Source organism: Lathyrus oleraceus, chromosome 3 (genome assembly GCF_024323335.1).
Source record: "Lathyrus oleraceus cultivar Zhongwan6 chromosome 3, CAAS_Psat_ZW6_1.0, whole genome shotgun sequence".
In the NCBI taxonomy this organism is placed as follows: Eukaryota; Viridiplantae; Streptophyta; class Magnoliopsida; order Fabales; family Fabaceae; genus Lathyrus; species Lathyrus oleraceus.
This window is the reverse complement of record NC_066581.1, coordinates 120482723-120500457: the sequence shown is the minus strand read 5'-3', so window position 1 is coordinate 120500457 and position 17735 is coordinate 120482723. Positions and strand designations below refer to the sequence as shown.

At 38.6% G+C, this 17735-nt stretch overlaps 1 non-coding gene across 1 annotated transcript; it reads left to right on the top strand.

The window, feature by feature from the left end:
• The first annotated feature begins 14200 nt into the window (after positions 1-14200).
• LOC127133104 (small nucleolar RNA R71) lies at positions 14201-14307 on the top strand. Its single transcript, XR_007807098.1, has one exon. It is a non-coding gene; the product is annotated as a small nucleolar RNA R71 (small nucleolar RNA).
• Positions 14308-17735: the final 3428 nt, after the last annotated feature.

The window sequence follows — 17735 nt, the reverse complement described above, 5'->3', positions numbered from 1 at the left end:
ATAGGCGCACATGTGGCAGTCATATGCGAAATGAATCCTGAAATATAATTCAAGCGGCCGAGAAAACCTCTGACTTGCTTCTCAATTTTGGGTGCAGGCATCTCTTGTACTGCCTTGACCTTGGCAGGATCAACTTCAATACCTTTCTCGCTGATAATAAAGCCGAACAACTTACCAGAACAAACACCAAATGTACACTTATTAGGATTCAAGCGGAGTTTGTACTTCCTCAAACGCTGGAATAACTTCAACAAATGCCCGACATGTTATTCTTCATCAATGGATATAGAAATCATGTCATCAACATAGACTTCAATCTATTTATGCATCATATCATGAAAAAGAGCGGTCATTGCTCTCTGGTATGTTGCACCAACATTCTTTAAACCGAAAGGCATCACTCTATAACAAAATGTTTCTTAGGGTGTAATGAATGTGGTCTTCTCCATATCTTCGGGTACCATCTTAATCTGATTCTAACCGGAAAACCCATCCATAAACGAAAAGACTTTGAATTTAGTTGTATTGTCTACCAACATATCAATGTGTGGCAAAGGGAAATCATCTTTCAGACTAGCTTTGTCAAATCTCTATAATCAACACACATACAGAGTTTTCCATCTTTCTTTGGAACATGCACAATATTGGCCACCCATTGCGGATACTCGGCAGTAACAAGGAAATCGGCATAGATCTGCTTTTTCATTTCTTCTTTAATCTTTACTTCCATATCAGGATGAGTCCTCCTCAACTTCTGCTTGATTGGCGGGTATTCTGGCTTCAACGACAATCTATGCTCCACAATCTCATAATCCAAACTAGGCATGTCTTGATAGGACTAAGCAAACACGTCTGAATAGTTTCGAAGAAGATCAATAAACCCTTTCTTAACCTCTAGACACAGTTGAGACCCAATCTTGACTTCCTTCACCTCATTTTTGGAACCCAAGTTGGCTAACTCAATCTGTTCTTCAAATGGCTGAATGGCTTTTTCCTCGTGATCAAGTAGATACGACAATTTATCAGACACTTCTTCATCACTTTCTTCCTAAGCCTCAAACACAGGGAATTCAAAGTTTGGAGGAGGAGTAGGATCATTGTATTCAATGGGTTTAGAAACCAACCTACATAATGATTTGATATTTTGATTTTAGAGAAATGAATTGTGACCAAATATTATGCAGATGGAAAATTATTATTTATTTATGTTTTTTGTGATTACCATTTTTCAGAAAAGCAAAAAGTAAAAATAAAACATCATAGATGTGGATGAATAGAATTGCATTTTATTGATGATAAAATTGAATAATGCCCAACAATGTTCACTTCTACCTTAGGCATATGAGAAGGATTTTCTCAAAAATAATGAAAACAAATTACTTAGAGAGATGGACAATAACAGGAACATCAACAACAACCCAATTGTTGTAAGCCTTTCCATGCGTCACAAAATTGGTGCAATCTTCATCCTTATCACCCTCGATCACAACAGCTGAGTGTTGTTCATTACCATGGATGAACCCTCCCCTATGGAAACCCCAATTGCATATCTTCAGCTTTGACATAAGACAACCCTCACTGGAATCCCAAACCGGCTCTATTCTTGTTCTCGGTGACCTCTACCATGCGGCCCCACTGATCAGAACTTCCATCTTCAATAATTTTCTGTACATCTTTGAAAGAGGACATGGGTGCCCCAGTTTTCTTCACTTCAGCAATAGATAGAGCTTGGAATGGAGTTCCAACCTCTTCCTCAGCTTCCATATACGAAAAAGACGACATATGGCTCACCAAAAGTGCTTTCTCTCCACCCACAATGACAATCTTTCCATTCTTCACAAGTTTCAACTTCTGGTGTAGAGTAGATGTCACAGCTCCAACCTCATGAATCCATGGCCTTCCCAACAAGAAGCTATAGGCCGGGTGGATATCCATTACTTGAAAATTAATCAGGAAATCAATCAGACCTATCTTCACTGGAAGGTCCACTTCTCCTATAACAGTCTTGCGAGAACCATCAAAAGCTTTAACGATCATACCACTGTACCTCATCGGGGCGCCTTGATATGATAACTTTCATAGAATTGATTTGGGGAGTACATTCAAAGACGAACCAGTATCGACCAACACATTGGACAAAGCATCCTCCTTACAATTCATTGAAATGTGTAGCGCCAAATTGTGATTTCTACCCTCCTCAGGGAGTTCTTCATCACAAAAGCTCAAGTTGTTGCAGGAAGTAATGTTAGCCACAATATGGTCAAACTGATCCACGGCCACATCATGCTCCACGTAAGCTTGCTCCAACACTCTTTGCGATGCTTCTCTGTGCGCTTCAGAATTCATGAGCAGAGACAATACTAAAATTTTCGAAGGGGTTTGTTGCAGCTATTCCACCATATTAAATTCACTTTTCTTAATCAATCTTAGTACCTCATCATCATCATTAGGCTTCAATTTGCTGGATTAACCAGATTGACATATTGGAGCACTAACCGGATTCACTGCAGGTACCTTAACCTTCTTACCAAAAGACACATCTTCTACATTCTCTTTTGGAAAGACAGGTCCAAAAACACGACCATTACGGGTCACCTTTCCTATATCGGCAATGTTCACGAAAGAATCATTCATAGGCAACGGAACCTCTTGACCATTCTCTATCATGGTAGCATTATACTGGTACATAACAACTCTATCAGATGTATACGGGACGGGGCCCGCTAACCATATGACTAACGGTGATACCGATCTATTGACGCTGTTACTACTGCTGCTGTCAAACTCAATCACCACCCGCTCTGGGGTTTTAAACACTAGTACTATAACATTCACATCATATTCATCCCTCGACTGTTGAATCTGGATTACATTCTCATCCATCGACTTCTGGATATCTCACTTGACAATCGAACACCCACAAGGGTTTACACTACAAATCGCACAACCGTCATGGTCGTGCTCACAATTACTGATTGTACATAAAGTCCTATGCATTTCCACCAAGGTCCGACAAATACGTCGCACATCAAACACTCGGAAACTTCCTGGACAACCATCTACCATATTGACAGAGGAATTACCATGAGCAGACAACAGATTGGCTTTTACATTCGGCGCACGGTACTCGAAGGACACCATCCCACTCTTCACTAACTTCTGGACCTCATACTTCAATGGGTAACAATTTTCGATATCATGGCCGGGAGCTCCTTGATGAAAGGCACAACTAAGTTCTGGCTTATACCACAATGGAAGTGGTTCTGGAATTTGAGGCGGATTTCTTGGTTGGAGTAGGTTCTTGAGAACCAAAGATGGATACAGTTCAGCGTATGACATAGGAATAGGGTCAAAAGAGACCTTCTTTCTCTCAAAGTTATGTTGTTGTTGATTATTATTGTTGTTGTTGTAATAAGGCATAAATAAATAAAATAGAAATCAAAATAAAACCTGGATTACGAATTGAGAACTAGAACTGAATCTTGATTCTTCGATTAAAATAATGTCGGCAGGCTTTGGCAATGAGTAACCATTACAATTGAATTCAAATGCGTAAATAATAAATCGCAATAGTCCCCGATGTGGAGAAACTATCACTGTAACAACGTAGGAAAAACTGCCTAGGAAACTAAAAGAAAATAATTATGACTAAAAATAATTTGTAGATTGAAAACTAGAAGAAGAGAGATAGATAGATAGATAGATAGAGATAGATAGATAGATAGATAGATAGAGAGAGAGAGAGAGAGAGAGAGAGAGAGAGAGAGAGAGAGAGAGAGCCCAACGTGTAGAAAACTACCCTCCTTATATATTTTCCACTCCCCTAAACTGTAGCTAAAGGTGAGTGGGTTCGTGGCTAAAAACTTGGAGAAATAATAGGGAAGACCAGGTTGTGGCGGTTGCCACAACCCTAGTCTTTGACTCTGTGGCGAGCGCCACCAATATAGGGTTGAGCGCCACAATATCCATTCTTTGTGGCGGGCACCACCATCCTCTTTGGTTCATCTGGAGGGCACCACTAACCCTAGATGATGGGCGCCACAAGCCCATTAGGCGTGGTGGTCCATTCTCTATATTTTTCTCCATTTTCTTCTCTTTTTCTTTCCTTTTTTCTATTTTCCATTTTGCTTGCTTCTAAACCTTTTAATCGATAAATGCCTGCAATAAACATAAAATATTGCGTAATAATAAGTGTTAATCAAGTAATAAGCAATGCATATGAATCCAAAAATACGATACGTTTTCACGTTATCAAACTCCCACATACTTAAACCTTTGCTTGTCCTCTAGCAAATGCCACGTACATGAACAAAACATTTTGTAAAATCTTTGCACCATACAGTATCAAGACTCGTAAAAGACATAGTTGCATTCAGATACTCATTCTAATCTATAAACTTTACTTTGGTTCAAAATTGTATTAATAGGTACTCACTTCCACACTAAGGGTATCGTTGGAACCCATAGTCGCAATATTGCAACCATAAGTCTCCCTCCTATTCAAACCAATCTGAATCATGTTATCATGCCGAAGCCTACCTTACTAAACCTTCTTTTTATCCTTTTTCATTATGGCGCAGTCACATTGAGCCCGTTATCCTTTCATATTCATAGCAATATAATCTGTTAGTGACTATGATCTTATCATTATTTATTTCTTTCTTTTTCGCACTTTGCCTCAATTAATAGTTAAAGATGGTTATATCGTTGGGCTAAATGACCGGGTGAGGATCACCTAACTTAGAGGGAACAAATTTTTTCATACATTTCGTAATCTTTTCTTCTTTTAAGCCTGAAATCATACACTTATTTGCATCGACTTCTTGCGCAGTGTGTGCTTAGGATAGTGCTGACTTCTAGATAAACTACTTAAGGAAATATTAAAGGATAGAATTTAAGGCTATAGCATAACAAGTACTCAAATCGATCTTATACTTGGGAGATCTAAGGTGTTAAAACGATACCGATCTTATAAAGTTTTTCCAAATCTCCACAATTCAACCTCAGTTTTATTTATAGGTTAGAATTTTCAAAAGATGCACTGTATCTCTAAGTCTAGATCTTTGTGAAAAAATTTGTATGGCTTAAGCGAATGGGTGAATTAGTAAATAACTGAAACCACGCATAAAGACTCGACATCACATAGATATTTAACTTGACTGACAGTTTAACAAAAATAACAAAAGGAAATAACAAAAAGCAATAATTTAAATCTACCTAGAAAGCGATAAAGAAAAGCGGTAAAGCTTTCTCCCCCATACTTAAACCTTGCATTGTCCCAAATGCAACGACATAAGATAGGAAAGAAAGGTGGAACCTGGGTATCCTGCTATTGGCGCCTATCTGCGACGTGTACGTCCACCGTTTCCTGGCTGGTGAGGTGGCGTGTAGTTTTGGAGATCTTCTGCACGCATTGTCAATGTTGCCATTTCATCGATCAAGCCAGACATGTTATGTTCGGTTCTGAAAGCGTAGTCATGCTGATCATGCTGCATTTGGCGAAGGATTTGCATCATTTTAGTTTACTGAGCTTCCATGTTTTGGATTTGTAGGTCGCGCTGAGCGTCTAATTCGCTACGCCGCAGCAGTTCAGCATAGATCTCATCAAGAGTGGCTGGTGCCACATTTCTTCTTTTGGGTCTTTGACTGAAGGATGTACCTACAACATTTTCAAATGACATGTGTGTGGTGTGTGGGTCAGTAGTGGGAGCAGTTTGCTCCGAAATGTGATCCTCATCGGTGTCCTCGCCAGCAGCTACATTATCAGGAATGTGCGTGGGGATTTGGTTAAGCACCGAATCATTTGTATAACAATAACTATTTGGGTTACGCACATCTGTGCAATTTGGATTTGGGAGGATGAAATCTTGTAAGACATTATTTGCAATTATTAAATTGAATTTTCCGTCTGGCCTTTCTTTTATTAATTTCATGCTCCTTGCCATGTCTATGTCAATGGCATGATGCGGGAGCGGCATTAGCCTGGAGAATTTTTCTTCGAGTCCTAGGACTCTGGCTATGGAGGTTATTAAACCTCCAAAAATAATCGGCCCTCTCTTCGCATTAACAATGGCCTGCATGTGAGATAGCATCAAAGGGACGGTATTCACCTTTTGTGGCTAAAATGTGGCGAACAAATAAAAGAGTTCTTTTTCGTTCACCTTGTTAGAATTTGCTCAGCCAAAAATGGTGGACGCTAATATTTGGCGGAAATATCGAATAGTCGGGTTGTGAATTAAAGTGGCTATGTTTCCCTCAAAACTATGGGTTACTGTATAGGTTATTTCCCTCCAAAATGGTTGGAAGGCGCGTTGCCAACCCTCAGTATCTGGGACCTCACTTACTATGCCATCCCCATGGGGGAAATGTAGCAGGTCTTCTAGTTGGGAAAATGTAAGGGCATATTCGACGTTGAATAAACAAAACTGGACAGTCCCACTGGAGCAGTTTGTGTTAGGCGTGGGACTAAAAATTAACGAGCTTAGGAATTCTAGTGTTAATTGAGCATAGACAGGGTCCTTAAGAGATATAAAGTAATTTAAATTTAAAGTGTCTAGCATATAGTTAACACTATCTAGAATTCCTAAGGCAAATAAATAGGGTTCATCGGCGTACCTTGTTGATTCGATCTTTCTTGTGCTTAGAGACGTGTACGTCTCTTCTTGTAATTCACCTGGATCGCCGTTTCTGAACACTATTTCGTATTCCCTCATCTTCCATGATGAATTTTACACTTCTTGTGTAATGTGGTAAGAATATAGCAAGAGAGAGGAGAATTATGCTTATGAGAGGTGTGATTTGTTGAGGTTATGTTGGTGATTTATATAGAGGTGATGGTGGTTGGAAATTTATTGATGAAATAAATTGCATTTACGGTATTCAATGCCTTGGTCGAAGAATTTTGAAAATGGTTGAAAAGGCTTTAAGGCATTGTCAAGCATGCAAGGGACAAAACCATTAAGTGATTTGATGTGACAATAATACAGTAGCGTGCGCGTGAAGGCTTGTGTAATGAATGGTGCCACTTTTAATGTTCGTGGCGGGCGCCACTAGGGGCTTGTGGTGGGCTCCATAACCCTCACATGGGCGGCACAGCTGTGTGTCGCAAGCGCTACATGCAGTGTGGTCTTCCCCATGTGTGTGCCTTTATAGTTGCTTTGACCATAATTTTCAATTGAATTTTAGTTTACCGTCATGGAATAATGGTTGAATAACTAGTTAGAAGAGAACTAACATAATATATAGGTAGGAACAATGAATATGATATAGTTAAATGAAATTAAAACGCAAAATTGAAGAATAAAAGGATGGAGTAGGCGGGAAAAGGTAATATGATTTATCTACTAGAATAAAAAGAAACAAAGTAGTTAAATAAATTCCCAATGTGTAAAAACAAATAACAATAAAATTCGAAACAAGAAAATAAAATAAAAGTCAGTAAATCGGTAATACTCCAATAAATTAGCCATTACGACGACTGCAGGTAGGAGGAGCGAACGAGTAGAAGTGCTGGTATATGTGATCCAGGTTCTCTGTCACTACATCCATAAAGCCTTGGAATTCCACGCGCAGGGTGCTCAGCTCGCCTCTCAGGTTGGCGACGTCTGTCTGAACAACTTCGATGGCATCAGCATGATCGATGAGAGGTGCAACAGGTATAACTGGGGCGTGTGATTCAGTGTCAGAGAGATAATTGTCATAATGGTCGTATATTTGGGGTGTCTCTCGAGGAGAAGGTGGTGCATCTGGTGGTCCATCCAAATCATAGAGTCAGTTGTTCCTATCATGTACACTCGTCCTAGGGTCTTGCAGGGTAAACAAGTTTACTACTTGGCTATTAATTAGAAATTCAAACACGTCCGGACCTAGGTTCCTTATGATCCCGGTGTTGAAGCAAAAGTCGATATTCATTATTCGTATTCCACCTAAAGGGGTGAGTCTGATAAGTGGATGTCTCACTCCGATGGAATTTGCTATCATGGTCACTAAGCCTCCCACTAAGATTGGCCCATAGTCTTCCTGTGCTATACGATAAAAATTAGCTATCATGAAGGTAGCAACGTTAACAGGTCGGGCCTGTGATGCACATTACATTATAAAGAGTTCGTCTTTGGACACAAAGGTTCTGTTCTGTTCCTTTCCAAATAAGGTGTGAGCTAGGATCTTATGAAAGTAACGAATGGCAGGGTTATGGATGTTCTCTGAATGCATAAGGTTTCGCTCGGGATGGTCGTTTCCTGTAATGCTACACCAAAAGCGATCTAATTGATGGTCTACAAGTCTGTCTCCCTGGGTAATGGTAAAGGTATCAGGACCATTAAGGCATTCTAGGAGTTCAACCATTTCTCTATGAGTGTAGCGATAATCATTATCAAACAACCTAAAGGTGATTAGGCCTTTGTTAAATCCCATACCATGGTTTGGCAGGTACACTAGAGAGCTTAGGAATTCTAAAGTCAACCTACTATAGGAACTAAATTTTCTTTTGATAGCAAAGGTGTCCCAGCCTAGTTGGTTAATTAGGAACATAACACTGTCTCTTATACCTAATTTGGTCATGGTGCGTCCATCTGGGTATAAGGTTAGTGTCATTTCTGTCTGAGCTAGAGCCTTAAAACGTCTCCTTTGAGCTTTGCCTCTGAAGACTATGGGCCAGTTTGTTTTAGCTTTAAAAAAATGGATTTTTTCTTTGTATTTTTGAAAATGGATTTTACAAAAATATTTTTCAAAATATTACAAGTTTTTCTAAATTTATTTTTGATAAATTAACAGATTGAATTGTTCACTGTATAACATAAATATACATTATTGAAGATCAAAACATAATCAGAATCACAATTTTTAAAAAAAAATTGTATCTCAAAAATGATTTTTAGAAAAAGCTATTTGAAATAGCTTCAAAATTAAGTGATTTTTTGAAATTTTGATATCCAAAAAAAGTTTTGATAAAATGATAAAATACCTAAAATAACATTTTAAGAATAACTATTTAAACAAAATTTTCATTTGAAGCTTTTATGAAAAGTTTCTTGTAAATATTTTTACACTAAAATATATAACACTATAAAAATCATTTAAAAAAAAAGCCAAAACAAACGGGCCCTATATCCATGTAATCTACTTGTTACATTGTGATAGTCAGTAGCTAGATAAATTTAAGTAGATAACAATATTAAGTTAGTAATGGTCAATAATAAAGAAAGGTACCAATTAACTTTATGAGAAATAAGAAAGAAAAAAGGAATGAAAATTAAACAGTAGTAATAATTATAAGTTTGGGTAATGAAATTAAATAGTTAAAGAGAGAGTGTGGGTTGTCTCCCACCAAGCGCTTTGTTTATTGTCATAAGCTCGATAGAAATAGGATATGTGTTATTATTTTGAATGAGCGCAAAGATCTACAAGCTTTATATTTGCAATGAAATTGTTGTTATCAATGTTGTGGTAATGTTTCAAACGTTGGCCGTTTACTATGAATGGTTCGCTCATTTTTCCTTTTATCTCTATTGCTCCATTTGGAAAGATATTGGTAATTTCGAAGGGACCGGACCATCTAGAACGAAGTTTTTCGGGAAAGAGTCTAAGGCGGGAGTTAAACAGAAGTACTTTGTCGCCTTCCTTAAACTCTTTCCTTAATATGCGATTGTCGTTCCATTTTTTTGTTCTTTCTTTATAGATTTGGGCATTCTCATACGCATCTAGTCTAAGTTCTTCTAGTTCGTGGATATCTAATATTCTTTTTTCTCCTGCGGCAGTACAATTGAGATTAAGGGTCTTAATGGCCCAATATGCTTTTTGTTCTAATTCTATCGGCATATGACATTATTTTCCATAAACTAGCTTAAAAGGTGTGGTTCCTATTGGGGTCTTATAAGTTGTCCTATATGCCCACAGGGCTTCTGGTAATTTTGAGGACCAATCTTTCCTAGAGGTGGCAACCGTCTTTTCTAAGATTTGTTTAATTTCTCGGTTTGAGACTTCTACTTGCCCACTCGTCTGTGGGTGATAGGGTGTTTCTACGCGGTGCCGAACTTCATATTTCAGTAAAAGCTTTTCAAGAATCCTTGAAATAAAATGGGAGCCAGCATCACTGATGACAAGTCTCGGCACTCCGAATCTAGGGAAGATTATACGCTTGAAGAGTCTAATTACCACTCGTGTGTCATTCGTTGGAGAGGCTATGGCCTCAATCCATTTTGATACGTAATCGACCGCAACAAGGATATACTTGTTACCAAAATAAAATGATAAAGGTCCCATAAAATCGATTCCCCAAACATCGAAGACTTCTATTTCCAAAATGCCTTTAAGCGGCATTTCGTCTCATCTAGATATGTTGCCAGTGCATTGACACCGGTCACAATTTGTGATCGCGATGCGGACATCTTTTCACAGAGTGGGCAAAAAGAGGCCGGCTTGCAAGATCTTAGCTCAAGTCTTCGAGGTGCTTGCATGTTCTCCATAGGGAGCAGAGTGACAGTGGGAGATTACGTTTTCTACCTCATCCTCGGGGACACATCGACGGAAAACGCCGTCGGCGCCTCTTTTGAAAAGTAGAGGCTCATCCCAATTGTAATGTTTAAGATCGTGGAAGAATTTTTTCTTTTGTTGGTAGGTCAAGTCTGGCGGAAGCACCCTAGCTGCTAAGTAGTTGACGAAGTCAGCGTACCATGGTAGTATGGTTTTGGTGTAAATTGCTTCCACTACCTCGTTTGTTTTGGTATCCTTATGGGTTAACGCATCTTTAGCTGTATTGCTTTCCAGTTGGGCTATGATTCTTTTGTACGGAAAATCATCGTTTATAGGCACTCATTCAGGTTCAATACCTTCCATTCTTGATAAGTGATCGACCACGACATTTTTAGTGCCCCTTTTATCCTTGGTTTCTAGGTCAAACTCTTGTAATAGTAAGGTCCACCTTAGGAGTCTTGGTTTGGTGTCCTTTTTGTTTAACAGGTACCTAATTGCAGCATGATCGGTATAGATAATTATCTTTTCTCCTACTAGGTAGGAACATAATTTATCCAGAGCGAACACTACGACTAAAAGTTCCTTTTCTATGGTGGCATAGTTAATCTGTGCAGGGTCTAGGGTTTTACTTGCATAGTATATTGCATGAAGTTTCTTATCCCTTCTTTGTCCTAAGACTGCGCCTACAACATAGTCACTAGCGTCACACATGATTTCAAAGGTTAATCTCCAATCGGGTGGTTGCATGATAGGTGCGGTAATAAGAGTTGTTTTCAGTTGTTCAAACGCTGCTAGGCATTTGTCGTCAAAGATGAATTCGGCGTCTTTCATCAATAGGCCAGTCAGTGGTTTGGTGATTTTTTATAAATCTTTAATGAATCGCCGGTAGAAACCGACGTGTCCTAAGAAGCTTCATATTTCTCTTACGGTTTTTGGAGGCTAGAGGTTTTCTATAACTTCTATTTTAGCCTTGTCGACTTCAATCCCCTTGTCGGATACTATGTGTCCGAGTACGATTCCTTGTCGAACCATGAAATGGCATTTTTCCCAGTTTAGCATGAGGTTCACTTTTACGCATCTTTTTAGTACCATTTCAAGATTTGATAAGCAACCTTCAAAGCTCTGTCCGCATACAGAGAAATTATCCATGAAGACTTCCATGATGTCATCTATGAACTCAGCGAAAATTGACATCATGCATCTTTGGAATGTTGCAAGAGCGTTACACAGTCCGAATGGCATTCGTCGGTAGGCGAATGTACCATAGGGGCATGTGAAGGTCGTTTTCTCTTGGTCGTCGAGATGAATAGGAATTTGGAAACATCCCGAATAACCGTCTAGGTAGCAGAAGTGAGAATGCTTAGCCAATCTTTCAAGCATTTGATCGATAAACGGTAAAGGAAAATGATCCTTCTGAGTGGCTTTTTTTAATTTTCTTTAGTCAATACATATTCTACTTCCAGTAATCACTCTTTGTGCTATAGATTCTCCTTTTTCATTACTCACAACTGTGACGCCTCCCTTCTTTGGCACGACATGTACTGGGCTGACCCATTGACTATCGGATATCAGGTAGATAATACCTGCTTCTAATAGTTTTTGCACTTCTTTCTTTACTACATCACTTAGAATGGGATTTATCCTTATTTGATGTTCTCTAGAGGTCTTACTGTCTTCCTCTAGCATTATGCGATGCATGCATATGGAAGGGCTTATTCCTTTTAGATCTGAGATATTGTAGCCTAAAGCAGTGGGGTATTTTCTCAAAACGTGTAGAAGCTTTTCGGTCTCTATCTGCCCTAAGTTTGCATTTACTATTACAGGTCGCTCAAGTTCAGTGTCTAGGAATTCATACCTTAGATTTTTGGGTAACATCTTAAGTTCTAGGGTTGGTTTCTTTGGGCAAGGCATATGATCGGGCGTTAGTGCTAGGCATTCGCTTAGGCTGTCATCTTGGTATTCCTTACTTAAATTTTCATCTTCAAAAGTGGGAGGCCTTGGAATTTTCAGTATTTTGGAGTATGATGTTTGTTCATTCTCCATCTCTCTTATGCATTCGTCGATGACATCTAGTAGACAACAGGTATCGTCTATAACTGGTGCCTTTATGAATTGTGTCAAAATGAATTCAACTTTTTCCTCACCAACTTCAAAGATTATCTTGCCTTTCTTAACATCTATAATAGCTCTGACTGTAGCTAGGAATGGTCTTCCTAAGATGATAAGGATGTTGGAAACCTCTTTTATATCCATGATTATAAAATCAATAGGAATATAGAATTGTCCTATGTGCACCAGAATGTTTTCTAGCATACCTACGGGAAATTTAACAGAACAATCTGCAAGTTGTACGAACATCCTCGTAGGACTTAGTTCTCCCATTTTTAGCGTTTCGCGTATGGACAAGGGGATTAAACTAATACTGGCTCCTAAGTCGCATAGTGCTTTGTCGATGACAAACGTTCCAATTACATAGGGTATGGAGAAACTACCTGGGTCTTTCAGCTTAAGAGGCATATTATTTTGTATTATGGCGCTACACTCAGCAGTAAGTGTAACAGTTTTGTTATCCTCTATCTTCTTCTTGTTAGATAAGATTTCTTTGAGAAACTTAGCATATTAGGGCATTTGAGTGATGGTTTTTGTAAAGGGTATTGTGATATTCAATTGTTTTAGAAGCTCTACAAATTTTTTAAATTATCCTACACTTTTAGATTTAACAAGTCTTTGAGGATAAGGGATAAGGGGTTTATACGGTGGTGGAGGCACATAGGGTTCTTCTTTCTCTACGGCCTCTTCGTTTTTATCTTCCTCTTGTTCGTCTTCCTTCTCAGTTCCCTTACCGAGACCTTGATGCATGGATGGGTTTTGAGTTCTAGGGTCGGTCGGTCCATCTAGTTCTGTCCCACTTCGTAGTATAATAGCATTTGCATGACCTTTCGGGTTTGGTTGCGACTTTCTAGGAAATGTGCCTGCAGGAGCAGCAGTAGGTGCTTGTTGTTGAGCCACTTACGAGATTTGTGTTTCCAAGATTTTGTTGTGGGTGGCTAATGCGTCTACCTTGTTTGCTAACTACTTGATTTGCTCACTAGTGTGTATGTTTTGATTTAGGAAATCCTTATTTGTTTGGGCTTGGCTAGCTATGAAGTTTTCCATCATTATTTCTAAGTTTGATTTCCTAGGAGCATTTAAAGTATTTGTGGCAGCTTTATGATATCCTGGTGGTACAGCAGGAGCTTGGTTAGGTGCATACAATGCATTATTGTTTTTGTACGAAAAGTTAGGATGGTTCTTCCAACCTGGGTTATAAGTGTTTGAGTAAGGGTTTCCTTGAGCATAGTTCACCTGGTCTGTGGAGTTTCCTGTTAAGAGTTGACATTCTGGGGAAGTATGCCCTTGAAATCTACATATCTTGCAGTTTGGTGCTACGGTAGCCACGGTGGCTGCTGGTGTTATGGTCAAGCTGTCTATCTTTAGAGTAAGAGAATCTACCTTGGCATTGACATGGTCAAGACTGCTTAATTCGTACATGTCGTCCTTCGTTTGAGGTTTCTCTACAGAAGTTCTTTCGCTTCCCCATTGGTAATGATTCTGGGCCATACTTTCGATGAGTTGATAGGCCTCATTGTATGGTTTATCCATCAGTGCGCCACCTGCGGCGACGTCTATTGTCAATCTTGTATTGTACAAGAGACCGTTGTAAAAGGTATGGATGATCAACCATTCTTCTAGACCGTGATGTGGACAAAGCCTCATCATGTCTTTGTATCTCTCCCAAGCTTCAAAAAGTGATTCATTATCCTTTTGTTTAAACTCGTTTATTTGGGATCTTAGTATAGTCGTCTTACTAGGTAGGAAATATAGGGCTAAGAAGACTTTCTTCAATTCGTTCCACGTAGTGACAGAGTTGGATGGTAGAGACTAGAGCCAAGCTCTAGCTCAATCTCTTAATGAAAATGGGAAAAGACGTAGTTTTATAGCTTCCGGGATGACACCATTCGCTTTCACTGTGTCTGCGTATTGCAAAAATACTGACAAATGTAGGTTCGGGTCCTCCGTGGGACTACCTGAAAATTGGTTTTGCTGTACAGCTGACAACAACGAAGGTTTTAGCTCAAAATTATTAGCCTCGATGGCAGGGGCAACAATGCTGTTATGTGGTTCATCCTGCGAAGGGATTGCATAGTACTTAAGAGGACGGTTTTGCACTCCTTCGGCCATCTCTAGTTGAATGACTGATTCATAAGTAGGGATGTTAAGGTCAGGAAGATTTAGCTTGATACGATGTTCCCGTATCAAGTCTCGTATCCGGCGTTCTAATTTAAGATAAAGCTCAGGTTCGTCGAACTGTAGATTTATTTTCTCGCCTTGAGAGAGAGTACTTGGCATACACTCGACAAATGTAGAAAGGGAAAAAGAATTGTTTGCCTTAGTCTATACCGGGAAACACTGGAGTTACGATATCGACTAAATTAGTCCCCGACAACGGTGCCAAAAACTTGATCGCGACTTAGTAAGTCTATGGGAATCGTGACTGCAAGTGCACAGTCCTATCACGTAGTTTTAAAGATTATCGAACCCACAAGGACTAATAATCGAATGTATCGTTATCTAATGTTACTATGTAAATCTAAGGCCGATGATCGTTCTAAGATTGGAGGGATGAAGAGAAATAACTATAACGTAAATAGAATATTAATAAAGATATGAGTTAGAGGGGATATCGGTATGTAACGCATCAACCTTCGGGGATCCGATAGATAGTATGTGTAATCTTATTGGTTAAAATATTCTTCAGTAGAAATTATTTATAGAAAGGACTTAGTCTCACACTCTCGTTTTTATTGACTATAACCATACTCCTAAACCAGAATGCTTGGCTTTTGGAGTCTCATTTTGAATTTAAAAGTAATTTTTGAATATGAATAAAGTCTAATTAATCCTAAAGCGCTCTCGATGTGTTTAGGATTAATGCCTAGTTTCAGCTATCTAGTTAAAATCTCAAACTCTCGTTCTTGTTGACCGTAACCTTAGTTTATTTTGTACTCTCGTACGAAAAACAGTTTGATTAAAACAAGAAACTAAAAACTGGAAAAATAAGTTTTATAAAAACTGACACCAATTATTTACGAATCCCGTCGTTTCGACGGTCTTTACATACCGATACCTAAGGGTTTGCCGGACATAGATCTGGTAACAGACATTGTATTTGGAAAATTAAATATGCAATAAGGCATAAATAAATAAAATAGTAATCAAAATAAAACCTGGATTACGAATTGAGAACTGGAACTGAATCTTGATTCTTTGAATAAAATAATGTCGGTAGGCTTTGGCAATGAGTAACCGTTACAATTAAATTCAAATGCGTAAATAATAAATCGCAATAGTCCCCAAGGTGGAGAAACTATCACTGTTACAAAGTAGGAAAAACTGCCTAGGAAACTAAAAGAAAATAATTCTGACTAAAAATAATCCGTAGATTGAAAACTGGAAGAAGAGAGAGAGAAAGAGAGAGAGAGAGAGAGAGAGAGAGAGAGAGCCCGACGTGTAGAAAACTACCCTTCTTATATATTTTCCACTCTCCTAAACTGTAGCTAAAGGTGAGTGGATTCGTGGCTAAAAACTTGGATAAATAATAGGGAAGACCAGGTTGTGGCGGTTGCCACAACCCTAGTCTTTGACTCCATGGCGAGCGCCACATCTCCGTTCTTTGTGGCGGGCGCCACCATCCTCTTTGGGTCATCTGGCGGGCGCCAAACACCCTAGATGATGGGCGCCACAAACCCATTAGGTATGGTGGCCTATTCTCTATATTTTTCTCCATTTTCTTCTCTTTTTCTTTCCTTTAAGATATTTTCCATTTTGCGTGCTTGAAACCTTTTAATCGATAAATACCTGCAATAAACATAAAATACTGCATAATAATAAGTGTTAATCAAGTAAAAAGTAATGCATATGAAGCCAAAAATACGATACATTTTCGCGTTATCAATGTTCTACGGTCCTTAGCTTCTCGGACCCCAAATCAGAGAAAGTAATGTCTAACCACAAATAACTTGTGTGACATTAATAGCTCCAAAAGGGTCTCCATTGAGTAGACGGGTCTCCAGCCAACTTGTTAAGGACTACTCCACACAAGTCGAACCTGACTATACCATCCTCTTATCTTAATTGCACACAAGTTAGGGTTAAAACTTATCTCACCACTCAGAGATCACCAAGCACAACAAGCAGATTATATCACACAAAACAAATATACAAGCATCAAATATACAAATATATACACATAAAAAAGTAGGCTAAACCCACTGAGGACTATTCCCCAGCATAGTCGCCACTTAATTTATGTAGATTCATGACAATTAAGCTATGGATAAACTTAACCTCAATAAAACCAGAGTTGCCACCGCGCTTTTATTATTTCTAAAGGAAAAGGGAAAAGTACGAACAAAACCCAAAGATAAGAAGTTTTCAAATCAAAACTAAAAAATGCCAGAGATTACAAATAAGGGGGTTGGTTACACAGAGGGAAGGTGTTAGTACCCAAAGTGTCATAGGTACTCCTAGGGAGCCCTTTTTTATGTGTGTATGTGTTTTTGGTATAAAAGATGTTTGCAATAAATAGAGTGTGGGGATGAGAAAAGAATTCATTAATTATAATTTTGTGTTTGACAAGACCTTCGGACTTGTGCCTACGTACCAACATAAAAATGAGGGATCAAAACCTCGTAATTTGTGGTAACAATTCCAAAGTGAGTGAATTGCTTTTAAAAAAAATTTCAGTTTAAAGGAGGCACAAAGGGCCTAAAAGAGTTTGAATGAGTGTTAGTTCTTTTTGTCTTTTGAAATTTTTAGTCAATATGGTTAGATTCATTTACAAGTTTGATTAAGAAAAGGGGTTAAAAAATGCAATGGCATAAGGCCAAAGTTTCTAATTTGCAATAAAGTGTAAGTTTAGAAATCACAAGAAAAGAAGATTTTGAAAAGAGGGAGAGATTTGAAATTTAAGAAGTGGGAGCAGATGAAGAGACTAATCCTAAGAAAAAATTTAAAAGTTAAGAGTTGAAAAGATCTAACCAATGGGATGCAATCCAATAGACAAGAATGTCATATTGAAACCCACTTTTCCTTTGGACTTTAAAATCAAGTAATATCAATAAACAAGTAGCAAGATGAAGAGCAAGGCATCAAATAAAGATGGCCACATCCAAGCAAGAAACTTCATGGTCTTCTTCTTGATCTTCCCATGTATCAGATGACAT